The sequence below is a fragment of the Canis aureus genome, chromosome 9 (assembly GCF_053574225.1).
Source record: "Canis aureus isolate CA01 chromosome 9, VMU_Caureus_v.1.0, whole genome shotgun sequence".
Taxonomy (NCBI): domain Eukaryota; kingdom Metazoa; phylum Chordata; class Mammalia; order Carnivora; family Canidae; genus Canis; species Canis aureus.
Window position 1 is genome coordinate 59,475,243 of NC_135619.1, and position 18,575 is coordinate 59,493,817.

At 37.6% G+C, this 18,575-nt stretch overlaps 1 long non-coding RNA gene across 1 annotated transcript in view; it reads left to right on the forward strand.

Moving 5' to 3' along the window:
• Window positions 1–8,203, forward strand: part of LOC144320175 (uncharacterized) — a 47,372-nt gene extending 39,169 nt beyond the window's left edge. The window contains exon 3 of the long non-coding RNA XR_013385739.1: window positions 7,988–8,203. This is a non-coding gene — a long non-coding RNA (uncharacterized LOC144320175). The remainder of the gene's footprint in view (window positions 1–7,987) is intronic.
• The last annotated feature ends 10,372 nt before the right edge of the window (window positions 8,204–18,575 follow it).

Below are 18,575 nucleotides of genomic sequence, written 5' to 3' on the forward strand. Positions count from 1 at the left end.
AGTCAATAACATTGCTTCTTTATCAAAAAAAGAATGTTTTCTGTCATACTCATGTTGTTTTTGCCAAGGTACAAACAAAGGCATAGACATACATAAACATACACATATGCGCGTGCATATATGTGCATGTTTACATACACATAACTATATATGTGTGTAAGACCATTTTTGCAAGTAGTAATAGCTATTAAGGGCAAAATGCTCTTTTAGGTATAATCATCTTTTATACATAATTTCAAAATAATTCGATGGAACTATCCTGCCGTCTGGCAACATTAAAGACTAAATCAAAAGCCTAATGAAGTGTAAGAATATTGAATAAATTAACTCTGTTTATGTTTTCTTTAATATGGATTTGACAGCCAAGTGCTTTCAAATACAGCCATTTGTTCTCACTATGTTACTTTGTACAAATAATATGGTGTTATTGCTATCACTCCATGTTTTTTGATGGCATTTTTTAATGCATAAAATGATCTTGATCAGAACAAACTTCTATGACATTCCAGTCTTAATACTGGAAGTATGACACACACCAAAATGGAACAATTTCATGATTTCTGAGCTGAGAATGGTCACCCATTGAAATGCAGCTTCTACCACAAACACCAATTCTGGCCACCTCTCTTTCAAGAATCTAAAGGTATTTTTCTTACTATTTTGGGGTACTTTGATTTCTGTGTAGTTTTGTTTCTTTCTGTATTTGCTTAAGTTTAAACAAATAAACAAACAAACAAGCAATTAGCCCTTAATGCTTCATGTCTTAGTCTGCTTGAGCTGTCAAACAAAACACTATAGACTGGGTTATTTTAACAATAAAAAATTATTTTCTCAGAGTTCTAAGGGCTTACAGGTCCAAGATTCAGATGTAAGCCAATTTGATCCCTAGTGAAGTCTCTTTCCTGGCCATGTTCCAGCTGTGTCCTCATATGGCAAAGAAAATGGGCTCTGTTGTCTCTTCCTTCTTTGAAGGGCACCACGCCTATCAGGTTAGGGCCTCACCTTCATGATCTCATCTAATCTCTATCACCTGCTCACAGGCCGGGTCTGCAATGCCAATCAACTTGGGGTTAGGGCTTCTGCATATGAATTTGACAGGGAGAGAGGCACAGTTAGGTCCATAAATCTTTCTTTTATTTCTTTTTTTTTTTTTTTTCTTTTTGAGACAGACTGCATGTGTGAGGGGTTGGGGAGAGACAGAGGGAGAGGGAGTTAATCTTAAGCAGGCTCCATGCCCAGCACAGAGCCTGACTCGGGGCTCGATCTCACAATGGTGAGATCATGACCTGAGTCAAAATCAAAAGTCAGACGCTTAACTCAATGAGCCACCCAGGTGCCTCATAGCACTTTATTAAATTTAAACTCTATTTTCTGGGACTCCTGGGTAGCTCAGTGGTTGAGTGTCTGCCTTTGTCTCAGGTCGTGATCCCAGGGTCCTGGGATCAAGTCCCGCACAAGGCTCCCTGCAGAGAGCCTGCTTCTCCCTCTGCCTCTGTCTCTGCCTCTCTCTGTGTGTCTCTCATGAATAAATAAACACAATCTTTTAAAAAATAAAATGAAATTCATTTTCTAATAACTCTGTAATACTTGCCTCCTATATTATTCAATCTATAGTCACACAAGTCTATTTTCCAGAGATCCTTATTTTAGTAACCACTGATAATATTGAGGATGAAGATTTTGGAAACTATCAGGAAGATGCCCTTGAGTAACTACGGTTTATTTGGCACCTCTGGTATGCCAATACTCTGTATCGAATGCCTCATTCAAGCCACAGCACCTCCCCATGACACTTACGTTATTCTGTACATTTTCCAAATAGAGAAAAGTCTTAAGGAGGTTAATGGACTTTTGCATAGTCTGAATCATGATATAATAAATAACTCCTCTCTTAGTGCTCTTTCTTTAATATTTCTGCCGACTCCAGCATGTTTAAAACAAGAAGAGCTCTGGGAACAGTGTTTAGAACTCCCTTTGGGGGAAGGTTGATCTGCTATATTGTTACATTTTTCATCTTCAAGCACATTTTACAAATCATTAGTGCATTTTAAAGATGTAGAAGTATATTATGAAATATAATGCATATTTAATATGAGGGTTTCGACATCCCTGTTTTGTATCCTTTTAATGAATTAGTATGTAAAAAGAAAGGGTGTTGGGGGGATTAGAATTGACTGAGTCTGCTATGTCTAAGGTTTGAACTTTCTCCCAAGAGGCTTTGGTTCTCCCAAGTCTATGCTATAGATGGCTCTCCCTGTGATGTGATGAAGTTAAATCATTTTCAACATCAATATGTGCCTTGAGATAAACTGCTTCCCTTTGTTTTGAGGCAGTAGGACATGGCATGTGGATTATTATTTCCTTGGTGAGATTTTTTTTTTCTTTCACTGGAATGTCTCCAATACTTCATCCTTCAGGAAAAGGAAACTTGACAGCTCATTTTCCATCCCTATATTGCCTACTTCCACCCCTAAAAAGAACAGTTGACAACTCACATTTTACAGAGATAGGATATGGAAACATGGAGCCCACACCTCAGTAGGGAGACCAAGCAAAAACTTTCCAGTGTGGGTGGTATTAATCACAAATGATAATTCAAGGTGGGAAATGGGTCAAGATATTTAGGCCCATTTTGGTATAAAATGAGATTAAAATGATAATGGAATCACGTTAGTACCCAAAACAGAAAATAGATGCTAAGTACTCATTTGTAAAAAGCAACTACTTTTCTCATTTTCCAAAACATAAAGTGCTTCCATGCCCCTCCCTCAATGCAATACTGTGATATGCTATGAAATTCCAGTACTGAGTTAAAATAAGATTTTCTAAAATCCTGGATGCATGAGATTCTGTACTTTCTAATGCAAAAGTTAGCTTTGGGTCCTCGAAATGAAGTGACCCTGCCTCTTGGCTCTGGACCACATACCCAGGACAAAATAACAAACAAGCAAACAAACAAAACCAGGAAACCTCTGTTTCTCAACAGCTGTATGAGTCCACTTCAGCTGTTATAACAAAATAATCATAGACTAGCTGGCTTACACAACAGAAATTTATTTTCTCACAGTTAAGAAGATTGGAAGTCTAAGATCAATGCTCACCCAGTTGAGGACTGGTGAAGTTTCTCTCCTTGGTCTGTGGATGGCTGCCGCCTTCCTGTTGTGTTCTCACATGACCTCTTTGTGCACACATGGAAAGAGCACAGCCTGGCAAGATCTTCGGTGCCGGCTGCTTCTCCTGCTTCTTCTTCTTCTTTTAAGATTTCATTTATTCATGAGAGACACAGAAAGAGCAAGGCAGAGACATAGGCCGAGGGAGAACCAGGCTCCATGCTGGGAGCCTGAGGTAGGACTCGACCCGGGACCCCTGGATCACACCGTAGGCCAAAGGCAGACACTTAACCGCTGAGCCATCCAGGCATCCCAGATCTTCAGTGAGTTCTTATAAGGACACCAATCCTCTTGGTTTAGAGCCTGTCCACACACACACACACACACACACACACACACACACACACACACCATTTATAATCTCATTTAACCTTTATTACTTCTTTAGAAGCCTCATCTCCAAAATAGTTGCCCTGGAGGATAGGGCTTCAATGTACAAATTGAGGGTGGGGGGGGGGGATACAAGCATTCAGTCCATAAGAACAACCAAAGGTAAAATGCACATCTAGTTAACTTAGGAACCATCTCCTGTATCTGTTCTATCCTTTGTTAGCGTTCTGTACTAGATATGTGTGCACAGACACACACACACACACACACACACACACACACACACAGTTAATTCATTTTCCCAAAGGTGCTGAGCACAGTTATAAATAATTTCATGATGTGTCTGTAGCCACATGGTGATCTATAGACAAAACTACCTCTGTAATCTTAGCCTCTGTGTGGACACTTTGCAATCCTAAACAGCTGTCTCTGTTTCTGTAACCCCATGGAGGTGTAGACAGCTACATTTGTCCTTTTAAGAAGGAAAGAAAATCATCCTTTTTTCTCCCCCTCAAAAGTGTTTACAGCACAGATGCTTCTAATGAAGAGGTTTGTGTTTACGCTCTGTCTAATGGCAGGCAAATATTTGGTTTGTTCAGGAAACCAAAATATGGCTCAAACCCTGAAGTGTGGGAAGGAATTTAGAATAATGATATCAGGCATCTTTCTACACGAGTGTAGTTGGGTTCTAATCCTGGCTCTGGTTTTCATTAATTGGGGGACATTGTTTTAGGTTTCCTGATTCCTCTTTTGTCCCAGTAGGAGCTATCCTCCACATAGCAGCTGGAGCCTGGCTTTTAAAATGTAACCTTCCCTGAGCATAGCTCTTACCTGCTCAGAGGCCTCATGTATCTTCCCACCATACTATGACCAAAGTCCTTAGCACCGTCCTGGGATCCCAGTAGGATCTGGCTTCTGCTTATCTCAACAGCATCCCTAAGACTCTCAATCTGATTAATTGTGCCACAGCCACGCTGGCTGTCCTGCTATCTCTTGAAAGCATTTCTTCTCACCTCTGTTTTTCCCATCTCTCTCTCTCTCTCTCTCTCTCTCTCTCTTATAAATTGCTATTTCCCCAGTGCCTACAATAGTGCCTGGAACCTACAGATATTCAGCTGACTCTGAATAAATGTGGAAATAACACTGTTGCTAATGAAAAGTATCAAAACTGAAGATGCTAGCCTAATTGGGAGTTATTGTCATTATACGTATCCTTTAATTTAAAAGCTTCCTGACTAGCATAGCGGTTACCTTGTCATTTCCAGCTGAAAAAAAAATATTTAAATCATGTTTTTAAATGTGCCTATTATTATTAAGACTCATTAAGTAGAATATAAATGGGAAAATACATAAGGTGAATCTATACTTTTATATACTGTATTTTGGTTATATAAAATTAGATAATATCTCAAGAAAGATTAGATTTTGTTTCAGTGAGGTTCTATATTTATTCCAAGGAGTTCTGCTGAGAACTGGCAGCTGCCATGTAATAAGGGAGAAGTTCAGGTAAGAATTCATCATGGGCAAATCTTTTCGTGTGTTGCTCCCAGAGAAATGGATCAGGATTAGGGGGCAGGACATTTGCACCCCATCATATAGAAGCCATACGCAAAACACTTAGCATTGACATTCAGCTTGGCTGCCATGAGGATTCAGCTAATTGAATTTATCTACAGCCAAGCCTTCCTTTCCCTGGGTAAGAGTGCGGTTCCCTAATCCCCTGGCATTTATAGTTATATTTCTAGGGGTTCTCTAATTCCATAGAATTTCTTCTCCATCTCACTGATACCAGGCTAGCTTTGGATGGAAGACTTATCTTCATTTTCTGAGCACCCTCTGTACCGTTTCTTGATTCTCTCTCTGCCTTTGTCCCACCTGCTCTGAGTCTCAGGAAGCTGATCCATGTGGACTGCACCAATGGGCTCCTCCACCTTCTGCTTTCCTTTTGAGTTGGATCATGCCAAGTGACACCAATGGAATATTAAAGGGAGAGAAAGAGGGAAGAGCTTAATATGTTCCTTCATCCCCTCCCTGCAGGTCACTATTCCTGGTGCTCTCCAGACTCCTGGGAAATATATATATTATTATAAATCTCTTTATAAACCCTCCCACACAAATGTATATATAGACATCCTACTGGTTTTGTTTCTTTGCCAAACTCTGACTAATACACTGACCTAACTTCACATCAGAATCATCCAAAAAACTAAAAAAAATTGCCTCAAAATTTACCTCCAAATTTTCATTTGTGAAAGAAGGGTCCAGGGAGCTACATTATTAAAAAGATCTTCATGTGATTTTCTGCAGGTGATTGTCATAGACCAGAGTAGACCCTGACCAGTTTCTACTCAGTATCTTCCCATTTGGGAAATACTGAGTAGAAAAACAATTACAACTCCCCAGTCCACACAAGCTGAAGTTCTACTCAGCATTCTAGAGGTGTGATCTTATGACAGTTATTTAAATTTTGTACATCAGCATCCTCCTCTAGAAATGATATCAATTATGCTAAAAGCTTTTATATATTGTATTGTTTAATTCATGAAATATGTACCATTTGTTCTAGGGAGAAAAGCATTTCTTGATTCATAGCAAAACATCATGTGATCTAACAAACCGTTGTTGCTTTTTTGCTAGTAATTTTATCATCATTATTATTGAATATAAAGTATTTCTTTTTCATATGTTGATTCATTTAATACTTATTGAGTACTCTTTATATGCCCAGCACTATTCTTGTACTGGGAGCACAATGGTGACCCAGACAGTCACTGTGCCCAGCCCTCATATAACTTATATTCTCATGGGGGAGAAAAATATATACCTAACAAGAAATTCATCTCATCACTTAATGTTAAAGTGTGATAAATGCTGAATAGAAAAAAAAGTAACAAAGTGAAAAGGGTAGAGGTAACAGCAAAATAAGAATTCAGCAGAGACCCAATTGAATCAGGGAATGAGCTACAGAACCTGGTGGGGTGGAAGTCTAGGCTCCCCACTGGTCCTTGTTAGGTCTGGGGTGGGGGGTAGGGCTGCAGGGCTGCAGGGCTGCAGGATCCCCCCCCCCCCCACGGTTTTTGGCTTGAGGAGAGAAGTTTTTGTCTAAAATTGCCCACCTTGCTAAGATGCCCCTTTCCTAGTCTTTTGGCTAGAAAGAGTAGACATTGCTCAAAAGAAGTGACATGATGGGCATTTCTTTGTTTGCACCTGCTGTGCTTTGGGATGTTGGCTCTTTCAGAACCAAGCCTGGGATATATGGAGGCCAAAAGAAAACCTTAATCCACACAACTGACTTACTCTGCATGATGGCCAGTTATATTTCCAACTGAAAGCATTTTTGTCTTTCTTAATAATAAAAGGCTAGGTGGTGTTCAAGAAGGTGTCTAGATTGGCCAAAGAAATGGGCTGACTGGAAGCTCTGTCTTCTAGAAGTGACTTTAGAGAATCTTTCCCTGATAACAACCCATGATGGGCCACCTTTTTTTTTTTCTTTCCAGTTTTTCATCCTACATTTCTTATGACCCACAAAATTTTTGTCTTCAGCTAATTTGAAAGTCATGATTCTAAACTACCAAGCCATCTTACAGTGGGAGTACGTGATTAAGCTATCTATGGCAGGAGCATCACTGTGTTTCATCCCAGACAGTGTATGAGAGGAAAGTCAAGTATTTCTAAATTCTCATGAAGTATGTCATTATGGATTTGCAAGTCATAGGCTGTGTTGTGTCTCCACTAAATTTGTGTGAGGCCCCTATTAATGTTAGATTTTGAAACCAGCATGTGTCCCAGAGCCCATAGTTTACTGGGACACTGTAAAATCTGCATATTGGGGCTGAGATCATCCAGTTTGATGCTTCCCTGTCACCATAATGACAAAAACACACATCAATTAGAAAACCATGGTCTTTAGCAATCTACATCTCGACATCTTCAATGTTACTTCCCATTTTCTGGAGTCTGTTAAATGCAATTTTTTTCACGCTCACCACATTGGCAACTTTGGAGGGTGATTATGTCTCGCTGCTTTGCTTAACACTGTCAGCCAAATTCTTAATAAGAAAATCTGTCACGTCTTGATAAATCATCTTCTTCTACCACACTGGGTTTCACAGAGCAGCTGGACAACACTTCCACAGCTGCTGCTTCCCATTGCAGAATTCAGTGTTGAACGAAATGATTCCTATGGGTAGTATCCTTTGGGTCTCTTTCAGGATGAAAATACCTTCATTATCTTTACCATTAAAGCAATTCCATGTGGAAACTGAGTGAAATCCACAGAAAACACAGCTGGCTTGAGAGCATCAGTAATACTATTTTTATTAGTAGATATTTTTTTCTGATTATGCACATATTGCAGGGAATTGTTTCCAAATTTGGCAAACCTCACAAAAATCTGGCTTGTTGTAAACCTATCTGTTTTGAAGTAAATGAAAGATGTTGTTGCCTTCAGTGTTAAACTTTATTTCTTTTTCTTTTTCTCTATCCAGGTCAACTTAATCGAGACCAATAAGGTGAATACGGTAAAGGGGAAGCACTGAGCGAATCCTGGAGCTGCTTGTTTTCATCCCCATAGTCTCTCTGGGTCCCACTTCTCTTTCTGAGTTGTTTGGTTTTTGATGAAATGTTTTACACATGCAAGGCTTCCCTTGGGGAACTGATGCCCTCAATCCAACCCAATAATAGAATTTTTAAGTGTGGTTTTATATGACTTTTTACCTTAATTGATAACAGGAAAATAGGTGATTTGAAAAAATGAAAATCTCATACAATTTTAAAGTTATTGCCTTTCTAAGGCCATGCCAATATGTTTCTACAACATTGCTTACAGCATGTCCGTTTCATCATGTGTTGGAGCACAATTATACTAACTAGCTACATGGCTACTCCATTCGGGTGTAAAATATTGAACTGTCTGTGCTGAGAGAATATTTTTGGACACCTACTCTCTTTCCTTTTTAGTTATTAACACTTTGTTTGATAACATGACAATAATATCATGTCACTATCGTTTTACACAAACACACTAAGCAACACACACATAATTAGGATCGAGTGTACTGATGAACAGAGAAGAGTGCTGTAGAGATAGAATCGTGACTTAACCACTGATTCAAATTAAATACCAGCATCCTGTTGCTCAGAAGTCTTCACTTACCTTACTTGAAGAAAAAAAAAACAATTATAAGAAGTCCTGAAATCCTGTATATAATGTTTCAGGTCCTACAAAAAAATCTGTAACCCCCATTATCGTTCTGAGAAAATAGAAAGTTCATGTATAGAGTTGGTAGGCATATAGCTGAGGCTCTAATTCAAAGTCATGTGCCAGGTACACTCTGGGTAGCTGTTGGCAAGTTACTTCACCGGGGGCATTCATGAAATTTCAGTAAGATGAAGTGTACATACACAGAGGACAGTTTCTAGCAAAAACTGTGCCCTCAAAATGGTTCTTTTTCCCCTGTCTTCCTTCTAGGTTAGGACCAAAATGAGCAGAACTAACCCTACCAAATATTCTCAGAAAGCTGTCATGTTATCAGTTATGAGAGATATGAGAAATCTGGGTCATTGTAAGACAGACAAAGCCTTCTCAATATTAATATGTGGGGCGTTAGCCTGGGTGGCTCAGCGGTTTAGCACCACCTTTCACCCAGGTTGTGATCCTGGAGACCCCGGACGAAGTCCCATATAGGGCTCCCTGCGTGGAGCCTGCTTCTCCCTCTGCCTGTATCTCTGCCTTTCTCTCTTTGTCTCTCATGAATAGATAAATAAAATCTTTAAAAAAATGTGGGGAAGCAAGTCCTTCAGCATAGTGGGTAGTCCAGACATGCAGAAATCACAATAGAAATTGCCAACATGTGAACCCATTCAGAAATGCTAGATTAACTTTGTACCTCAGTGAAATCTCATCATTTTAGCCGAAAGATACTAAGAAAAGTTTTTGGAAGAAGGAAGCCGGAGGGAGGTAGGTGTTTGTTTTTAGGTAGAAAGAAATGAGTCAAAGAATATTCTAAATGCAGGACTAAAGGAATGAAATTTTATGTGTGCATCTGCAGTTCCTTGGTGGTCCCCAATCTTGGGGAAAAAAGTTATTTTTGTAAGCCAAGATAATCTGAAACAGATTATAGGGAAATCCATCAGAAAAATAAATACAGAGTGTCTAGTATGACGTGAGGATGTCCATTAGTGTAGCTGCAGTGCAAATATGGTGAAAGAATTGTTTGTTTTTTTGTAATTTTGCACAGTTGTGTTTTTGTCTAGCTTGATCAATGCTACTCTTGTATCCCAAATCTCCCTTTCTTTGCCTTCCTTGTGAGTCACTGACCATATGGCTCCAGCTCCCAGTCTAGCTGCTGAGGGGGAAGGAAAAAAAATAGTCTCGATAAACATGCAGACCATTCTGAGTATGAGGTTGACATGGCTGATTCCGCCGCACAGCCTCAAGAGAACTGGCACATTGACTCTCTTTCATTAAAGGCCAAGTGTACCCTATCCTTATCTAGGCACTGAGTTCATCTGCGGGGTCCTTCAAAACCAAATTCAGATTTCTTACTATTTTATTTACAGTGCATGCATAAAAGCCACTATGATTTTTATGTTAGGAGAAGACATTTGTGTGTTTGGGGAATCTATGACTCTATGTTTAACTCTGTTAAATAAATTTAGGGGGCATTAAACAATTTTGTAAATATTTTTGTAACTCTTTTTCTGACGATTTTGCAAGGCAAATTGCATATATTGCGGTACTTATTCCCTCTACCAAGAATGTTGACTTGCTATCTCAGTGGTTATTCTTTATATCTAAATATTGGAAAGAGCATTAAAAATTAAAAGGACATTTTAAATAATGAGTAGAATATAGCGTCGGTATTATGTAGACTACTGTAGGTCTACCCAAGTTTTCTCCTCAAACCTTTGCTGCTGTTTGTAATTTAGTAAATTTAAGTAAGAATATTTACATTATAACTATTTTAAAACTCCAGTTATAAAATTTGGCCAAATGGAGGGCAATCTTTGTTCCGGAAAACTAGTTTTTGAAGTGTCCAATGAGAGAAATTTTAAAAATGGTGCTTTCAATCTCTTCCTGAACTTTGTTGAACTTCAAACAACCAAAGAACAGGAGTTACATTTTATTTATTTATTTATTTTTAGGAGTTATATTTTAAAGACAAAAGAAGCAATAGCCCTCTGAATTCAAATTTTCCTCTATATGTTTTTGCTATCAAATAATATGTTGTATAGTAATTTTTTTTTTTAGAAAGAGAGAAAGAGAGCTTGAGCCTGGTGGAAGAGGCAGAGGGAGAAGAGAATTTTTTAAATAAATTTACTTTTTTTTGAGAGAGAGAGAAAGAGAGAGAGCACACACCTAGGTAGAAGGGGAGTGACAGAGAAAGAGTCTTAAGCAGACTCCACACTCAGCACGGAGCCAGAAGTGGGACTCCACCTCAAGATCCTGAGATCATGACCGGAGTCTAGATCGAAAGTCAGATGCTCGACCACTTGAGACATCCAAGCACCCCTATATAGTGAAATTTTTTGAGTATTTAGATTTTTTTCAGTTTGCTCTTGGTAAATTTCTTGGAGCAAAAGTAACATTTTGATTCTTTGTATAGTAAAATGTATCAAGATTTTCACCTGCCTCTTTGCTTTGAATCACAATTAGGGAGTTCCACACTCCTAGGTTATAGAAAAATGCATTCATGTTTTCTTCCAGCATTTTGTTTGTTTGGTTATTTGTTTTGTTTTGGTTCTGCTTTATTTTATTTTATTTTTTAAAGATTCATTTATTTATTTGAGAGAGAAAGAGAGCACACACATGGAGTGAGGAGTGTGGAGGGAGAGAGAGAATCCTTAAGCAGACTCCCTGCTGAGTGCAGAGCCCAACTTGGGGCCTGGACCCAGGACCCTGAGATCACGACCTGAGTTGAAATCCTGAGCCGACCACTTAATCAACTGAGCCACTCAGGTGCCTCTGGTGTGGTTTTAACTTTAGATATTCAATACAACTGGAATTTATTCTGATAATACTGTGTGAAATTTGAAACCAGTTTTATTAACTTCCAAGCCATTCACATTATTACAATACCCTTTATTGAAAAAAAAAAATCCTTTTACCTAGTGGCTCAGTCAGTTGAGTTTCTACTTTAGGATCATGTCATGGTCTTGGGGTCCTGGGATCAGCCCTACATGGGGGAAGTCCCTGCTCATTGGGGAGTCTGCTTCTCCCTCTGCATCTCCCTCCTGCTTATGCATGTGCTCTCTCTCTCTGTCAAATAAATAAGTAAAATCTTAAAAAAAAAAAATCCCTATACCCCAGCAGTTTGAGATTGTATCTTCAGTAAATATGAAGTTGTCATCTCTCCATGAATCTATTTCAGGTCTTTCTGTTTTGTATTGCAGGGAAGGTAAAATGTGCCTTCACCCTCCTAGTGTCTAGCTGCGACTGACAGGACAAATTAACCAGGAGAAAAACATACGAATATTATTTACAGGTACATGGGACCCCCTCACAAGAAAAATGAAGACCCAAAAAAGTGACTAAGCCTAAGTTATTACATTCTAGCTTGAACAAAGAGAAGAAAATATGGAAAAGTAACTTAAACATAGAGTGAGATAAAGGGAAGCGAAGAGTCATTTTATCAAATTTCTGTTGGCAAAGATTTTCTCAGTCTCTATGGGTCATCTCAAGTGCCAAGAATGTTTCTTCCTCTTGATAGAAGAAAGATGCTTTTCACATGGAAATTTTATCTCCTTTGTAGTATTTGCAGTGTTTCAAGTGCCTTTGACTCAAAATAATCAATATGACAAAGTGGCATATTTTGGGATGCATATCCTGAATTCCTTCAATAGCATTCATCTGTTTACGCCCCAGGAAAACTAGTGAGCCAAGCAGCCCTGCCAAATCTCACTGCTACCCTCACGAAACTTATAGTCAAGATAGGCATATAAATAAATCATATATTAGAGCTTTCCTGAATGCTAGAATTATATAGAGATATTTTGTAATATCCTATGTCCTTGCAATTACACAGGTGACTACCTGAGTCATAAAGTAGAAATGTGAATATTTATCACCTGAAGGATATCCTATTTGGCTTAAGTTATTAAAAAATAAATGAATAAACTACTCAATCTACAAGTTTGTTGGCTCTCATCGAATTGTATTCCAAAATTTGGGAATTGGGGAAATACACATGGCTGGTCTGCATTCTATTGTACTCTTATGTTCCTAATTAATAAATATATCTTGTAATGTGTTTCTTTTAGAGATAATATAATATATTTTTAAATTGCTATTGTTCATATATTTAAAGAACATTGCATGCATGCAATACATTTGATGGGATAATTTCTAAAATGTCTAATTTTTTGCATATGTGGCTTCCAGAATTCCTGTTATTGCCTATTCCTTCTTTGTTGACTCAGTATTACCATAATTCCCCATCAACCTTCCCCTGCATTTTCATTTCATTTGATAAAACATAAATATGCATGTGCATGTACATATGTATAAGTACACACACTTGCATTTGTATATAAAATATATATAAAATGCACATGTGCATGACATATTTTTATTATAGTAATTTCATAATGACAATAGAGAGGATCCATATGAGTCACCATTTCAGCTCTTATTTCTGTTTGTCCTGACTTCTCTTGCTTGACTCGGTTGTAAGTGGTAAGAATCCATGAATTTCAGATTTACCTCCTTGCTTCCTCATAAACACACACACACACACACACACACACACACACACACACACACACGTTATCCTGGGCACCATGCTCTGAGTCATTAAAAATAAATAGAAACACTTTGGGAATACTTCACTTTGGGAATACTTCATGTACTGGGAGTTATCTATTGCCTCTAGTCTGTGTCCTCTGGGATCTAATGCTGTGTGAGTTTCTGTTTTTTTTTTTTTTTTTTAAGATTTATTTTCTTTTTGAGAGAGAGAGAGAATGAGTTGGGAGGGGCAGAGGCTTCTTTTAAAAATTATTTCTTTTTAGAGAGAGAGAGAGTCGAAATGGCAAAGGGAGAGAGGAAGAGAGAATCCCAAGGAAACTCCATGCTGAACACAGAAGGTTGATCTCATGACCCTGCAGTCACGACCTGAGCCAAAATCAAGAGTCAGCTGCTTCACCAACTGCACCTCCCAGACATCCCTACTGTGCGAGTTTCCTGCCACACCTTTCAATCTAGAACTTTATGGTGATCCCAGGGTTAATGCCCTGCAAGCCAGCTGGCAGAAATCAGCATGCTGTTATATTTAGTTTTTAATGTCTCTGTACTGTATGTAGGCTTTTGTCTCCTTAATTTTAAAATCTGAGTGAGTTTAGGTGGGGCATGATCTTTCCCCTCATCTTATGCCAGGTTTCTTCACATATTTATTTAACTGCTCTGTCCTAAGTCATCTGCGTATTTTTAAACTTCTGCTGAAGCTTCCTGTCCAAATTCCTGCTTTTCACATATTTCCTTCCAAGACTGTGGCCAACCACGACATCTATCTTCATGCACCAAGCGCCCAAACGTACATGCACTGCGTTTTCCTTTCAAGATAGAGTCTGTTCCAGCATTTTTTGCATTAACTCAGAACTGTGATTCTGAGTTAATGCAAGATCTTTAAAAGCCTTTCTGTAGCGGCTCAGAAATCCTGTGAACCAAGCCCCTCAGTTTTGCCATTCAGCAGCTCCCTAGGTCTTGTTGATTAAAACACCAGTCTGTATACCATCAGTCAGTCACTGGTACTGTTTCGAGGGGGGGCATAGTCTTCTCTGCTGTACTTGCTAAGCCCCAGCTCTCTTGTATTGACTGAATTACCCAGGCAAGCAACCTCTAGCATTCATTACTTTCAGAACAGCTTGTAGCAGACACAATTGGGTTCAAGTGACATTGATGTAAATTGAGAACCCATTTCTCCTTATTATGTGGATAAATTGGGCAGATTATTTAAATCAATTCTGCCTTAGTTTCCTTGATTGTTAATATGGATAATACCAATATTTTAGGATTTTTTCCTTTTCACTGAGAATTAAATGATACTGAGCATATGTATAATGATACGAAAATAGCAACCATTTATATTATATATCATACTCCAGTTGCTTTACATATATTATCTCTAGTCCTTACAACAAGGAAAGCTATTTTTCACCACCACCATTTTTGTTGTGTGTTTACAAATGAAGCTCTAGAAGGCTGACTCAATTTAGGCTACCATGGTATTGAATGACCGAATTATTTAAAGTAAAATACTTGGTCCCATCACCCATGCACTCTGCATCATACCATCCTGTCTTCAGATGTCAGTAGTTGGCACATGCAAAACACTCAGTAAATGTGATTTTTACCATTTCCTTTAAGATAACATAGTATCGTCACAGAAATAGTTAAATTAAATCACTGCAACACTATCCAGCATATGGATATTTTGAGGACAGGAATCTTAACAATCATAATTACTTCTCCTGAATATTCAATATGATGATTCCATATAGTCTATGCTCAACAAATATTTGTTGTCTTACTGACAGATTATTAAATTCAATTTTGATTCGAAAATGACAGCTGTAATGTTACTGTGTGAATTTTATGTGCACGAATCTAGAAAAATGCTTGAGTGAAAAAAATCTTAAATAGTATAAAATCATGATAACTTGGATGCATTTAATCTGCGGACTGCTGTAAAATGATTTATAAGAGATCATTAGCAATATTGCCAAAATGTAATTGAATTCAGGATCAGCAACATCAGTAAGTTAAAATTCAAAATAAATATAAAATTCATCTAAAATTCATATCAGTCACGGTTAGAGTAATTGCTTTTTATTAACTTTTACTTTTCTTCAAAGTGATTTAGTCTTTCTCTTGATTGGATGTTAAGGATGTTGAGGGTGCAGAGAATGAGCGAGAGCTAATTTTCACATTGATTTTAAGAACATCCCCATCCATTTGGGAAGATAACCTCACACATGGTTTTACTTCTATGATAAATGACTATCACAATAATGGCAGCCAATGAGCCAGAATTCCAACCACAGTCAAAGTCTGTGTACACGTTGGGTTGCAGAGCCAGTGCGTGTTGGAAGCAATCAGAAAATGACTTCAGGGACGGGACAGACCAGTCCTACAGCAGGACTATTTCTTTACCAAATGTTATTCATTCACAGTGGGCTAAAGAGGATGACTATCAATCACCTCAATGAGTTGCTATCATAGAGGAGAATCTGCACCCAAATACTGACATGTAGATATTTTCCTTTTGATGAATGCAATTGTGACCCTTTGCTCAGTTACTATGGAGGTAAAATTCCTTGGTGATATGAAACACATTTAAATAAATGTCTTTGACGGGCGCCTGGGTGGCTCAGTGGGTTAAGCATCGGCCTTTGGCTCAGGTCATGATTTTGGGGTCCTGGGATATAAAGCCCTGCATCAGGCTATCTGCTCAGTGGGGAATCTGCTTTTTCTGTCCCTTCCCTGTTAATTCTCTCTCTCTCTCAAGTAAATAAATAAAATCCTTAAAAATAAATCAATACATACCTTTTGAAAATGGCACCAATTCTCAAAGTAATGATGTCCCTAGTGTGATTTTATGCAATTTTGACAGGCTATACTATGATGGTGGCTTTACTTAAAGCCAATACTCTGTTTCTACTTCTTTAAGAAATGCATGTGGCATTATTTATGTGCATGCTTTGTAAAGATATTTGCATTGAATAGAACAGCAACATCAACCATGTCCTTTGTTTCATTAGCCTGATTAAACAGAAGAATCTACCAGCCAGTCAAATAGAATATGTTGATTAATAGAATTTTAATTAGTATAAGCTTTGCGAGAAAAAATAACACTCAGAAAAGGAAAAAGGCAAATAAAATGTTTTTGATTTACTTAGCTCTCATTGACCATCAAAGGAATGTTGTGGTCAGTAAATCCATCCACAAATATTTAGACAGTACCTATGATGCTCGAGGCAGTGTTCTAGATGCTGCAAGGAATACACATAATTATGCTCTGTTACACATAATTGTTACTCTACATGATGTGGTTACTGAATTTAGGAGAATATAATATAGTTTGTACTATATTATATGTACATGTGGTTACTGAATTGTTACTCTGCATGATGTGATTACTGAACTTAGGAGAATATAATATATTTTGTACATAGTTAGGCAGTAGGTGATATTGGGGAAACTGACATTTTGAACATTTTCTGCATACTAGTCACTTTAGGAATGCTATTTCTTCCTTAATCTTTCCCAATAGACATTATCTTTGGATTTTAAGACGCAGGAACTCAGACATAGCAAATGTAAATTCGTTGTCAGAGTCTGCATAGCTAGTCATTGATGGAACCAGTACTTCAACTCAGACTTTTCTTACCTTAAACTCCATATTCTTTACAGTGGTATACGATTGTACACCATTGCTTTGTATACCATTGAGGGATTGGAAAACACATGGGATACGAGCGCTAGAATACGAAAAAGCAAATGTACCATAATATTTTATGTTAAGGGGGATGAAAAATAAGGACATGCATTTTTCATAGCAAAATAGGAGTCCTGGTGAATCATAATATTCATTGAAATAGTCACTGCTGTCAATTCTTTGCCTCTTTGTTTAGAGTAAACCCTACCTATAATGTCAGACATAAATCTGCTTAATATTTCACATCTATGCCTGGAAACATCAGCTTCTGTTTTGTAAATTCTTAGAGTTAATCGGATCCTCCAATAAAGTGTATATATTGAAGCTATAATGGTTACACCAAGATCACACAACTATTTGTGCTAAGGTTAAACACACACACACACACACACAAACACACACACTTTTTTTCCTTCTTTTCAGGGAATAATACTGTCCTGGATAAAATTTCCTACCAACTAAAGATCCAACTAAATTTGTAGTGCCTATGTAATAATTTTCTTAATGAATCTACTCTGTTAAACTGTTAACTCTTAGATACTACAAATTGCAGAAAGATAGCACTTACAAAAACTTTAAAAAGCAACTAATACTTTATTATAAATACAGATTTCAAGTTAGAAGAGTACTCACTGAGTTAAATGAATTAGAAAAGAGATAAAGGGATTATAATTACCCATAATCCTTTCACTCTTCTTCATATAATTGCTTTTATCATTATGCTATAAAATTTAATAATGTGTTTTAATTTTTATGGAACTAGAACAGACCAATATTCTCTCATACTTATAAACCATAAGGTGCTCAGCCTCCAGTATAATTTTTTTTCCATTTTTTCTGTTATCAATAATGCTCTTAGAAATATACCCACCCATAAGCCTCTCACTCCTTCATAGCCCTCATATATTTGATCTTTTTTTAAGGAAGTTTCAGAGAAATGTTTACTTAAGAAATGTTTCTATGAATTCCTAAAGATCTGGAAAATTATCAGCTGCATGCTCATTCAAAAGAATTATATGATTTTATCAACAACTTAGGAAGGGATTGGCTTTATCATACCATCACTAGGAAATAATAAATCCTTTGTATTATAAGCACTGTGGTTCTAATGAAGAACACCTGGATAATTAGAAGAGATATTAAGAGGCCTTTGGTTTGTTTTAATTCTTTCACTTTAAAATTTTATGAGTGTAGCAAGTCCATTTTCGAATTTTATGCTTTTCATTCCTTATTAAATAAATTTTGACTTACATAATTTGTGACTTCCATCTAAGGCACTGGCAGTGCCTCTTATTCTTTACTTGTATTGGTATGTGTGAAAGCTGAGTGCATAATTCACACAAGCACCACACCAAATGTGGCCTAAGTACTCACTAAGAGAAGGATCTTTTTGAATTAGGTGCCTGGTACTCCTGACTGACAAGCAATTCTTAATTGTCTGTGAAACCACAGAGGGGTCTGAGCTCTACCATCTAACCATGGCCCCACACACATTTTTCCACATTCATTGAAAAAAAAAAAAGTTTATTAAACACCTACTGTATCCCAGGCTCTATTCTAAGCAATGGAGGTATAAAACTCAGGATCATTTCTGAAAAAAGGTCTGACATTTCTGTTGAGGGTATGTCCTGTGTGGGTGAGA